General features: G+C 42.2%; 1 protein-coding gene across 1 annotated transcript in view; it reads left to right on the plus strand.

Annotated features, from left to right (window-relative positions):
• The window catches only part of LOC307026996 (von Willebrand factor A domain-containing protein 8-like), a 44,769-nt gene that overhangs the window by 5,700 nt on the left and 36,569 nt on the right, over positions 1-2,500 (plus strand). The window lies entirely within an intron of this gene.

Raw genomic sequence — 2,500 nt, forward strand, 5'->3', positions numbered from 1 at the left:
ACACACACACACACACACACACACACACACACACACACACACACACACACACACATACACAAGTGTGGGTTTTACCAGGAATTTACACACGACTGCATGCACACACATACATGTGAAATATGGAAAACGGCAGCCGCTAAAATACAAAAACGAAATAAATGTCTTAATAAATCAATTGAAATGCTATTAAATGTAGTGGTTTATATTTCTGTATTTAATTGTACTTTAAATTATTTACATTTTTTGGCATTTGAAGTAACTTAACATTTATTAGTTATTTTTAACTTCAAGCCGCTTTCATTCATCACACCTAAATCCTACATGGACAATAGTACCAGGTCAAGGAAACACACACACACACACACACACACACACACACACACACACACACACACACACACACACACACACACACACACACACACACACACACACACACACACACACACACACACACACACACACACACACACACACACACACACACACACACACACACACACACACACACACACACACACACACACACACACACACACACACACACACACACTCACACTCACACACTCACACACTCACACACACACACACACACTCTCTCCCTCAGAAGACAGAGTATGTTTGGAATCAGGAAATGGGGTCTGCTGTCCCTGAAGAGCAGCGCTTGTCGTCAGTGGTGTGTATGTCAGGAATGGGAGGCCATAAGGAAACCATTAGTGTGTTGCTCATAAAACTCAATTGAAGAAGAAGTGCCGTGCGTCACAAGCGAAAGCCTTTTACACATTTGAGCCAACACACACACTCTATATATTTACAGTAAATACACACACACACACACACACACACACACACACACACACACACACACACACACACACACACACACACCGAGGCATCCTGATGCTCATCCAAAAGAATGTAGGAAGCACGTAAACACAGAGGCACGTAAAGACAGTGTGTATGCATTAAAGTGAGTTACAGAGCAGTGTTCAAGTTACTTTAGATAAGTCATATCTATGTGGACAAGAGCGCCCTCTAGTGGCTGTAAAGCTATCTGACTGATCTGACATGAGACACACCTTTGTTTCACATTATATTGCATTATTAATAGTTTAAACACTACAGGAGAGATATTTACCAAAATATAAATGTGGCTATACCTTAACTTAACAAATTTTTTTGTTTGTTTTAACTGGAGAGATGGATGTTGAAATGCACATCTGTAAACTAAGAAAATATACACAAGGTAGCAAGACAGAGCTGTAGCATTGGAGCCAAAAAACAAAAGCCAAATGTCGAAATTATTACTTTATTAATAAACTTGTGAAAATGGTATAAAAAAAGTGTCATATGTTTGTCATCCAAGCCACAACAGTACATTTAAAGAAATGGCCGTCCTAAACATGTATATGGGTGGCTGTGGCGCAGTGGACTAGTGCGTTGGTCCACTGCAGTCAGCATGTCGTTGTGTCCCTGAGACACTTCACCCCAAAGTGCTCCTGTGGGGATTGTCCACAGTATTGAGTATGTAAGTCTCTTTGGATAAAAGCATCTAACAAGTGACATGTCATGTATGCAAGCCGTCCCAGAGCTGTGTACTGCATTTAAATAAGTTATACATATTATATATAAGTATAGTATATGGTCCAGGCTCTCGTCATCTCACGCCTAGACTACTGCAACTCCCTCCTGGCTGGTCTACCTGCATGTGCCATCCGACCTCTGCAGCTCATCCAGAATGCAGCGGCTCGTCTGGTCTTCAACCTTCCCAAATTCTCCCACACCACACCGCTCCTCCGCTCCCTTCACTGGCTTCCAGTAACTGCTAGAATCCACTTCAAGACACTGGTACTTGCGTACCATGCTGCGAATGGATCTGGCCCTTCCTACATCCAGGACATGGTTAAACCGTACACCCCAGCACGTGCACTCCGCTCTGCATCAGCCAAACAGCTCGCTGCACCCGCACTGCGAGGGGGACCCAAGTTCCCGTCAGCAAAAACACGTGGGTTTGCTATCCTGGCTCCAAAATGGTGGAATGAGCTCCCCATTGAAATCAGGACAGCAGAAAGCTTACACATCTTCCGACGCAAACTGAAAACTCATCTCTTTAGACTCCACTTCGAGCGATAAATTACTAACAAAGCACTTATATACTAATAAAGGGCTGGCTTTCTAAATGCCAGTTGAGTAGCACTTGAAATGTTTGGCTCTATGAAACCTGATGTACTTATATGATTCTGTTTTCTTAAAGGTTGTATCTTCCTGGTCGAATGCACTTATTGTAAGTCGCTTTGGATAAAAGCGTCAGCTAAATGCAATGTAATGTAATGTAATGTATAGGGCTTGAATCTTGAATGCTCTCAAATATTCAGAATTGTAGGTCATGGGAGGCCATACTCTGTATTTTTCCAAAAGTCAACCATACATTTACTCTAATGTATTTGAGTCTGTGGAATCTGGTTCCATGCTGGTTTTGGGATTTTTCTCATGATGGTAT

Source organism: Notothenia rossii (assembly GCF_949606895.1).
Source record: "Notothenia rossii genome assembly, contig: scaffold_173, whole genome shotgun sequence".
NCBI lineage: Eukaryota > Metazoa > Chordata > Actinopteri > Perciformes > Nototheniidae > Notothenia > Notothenia rossii.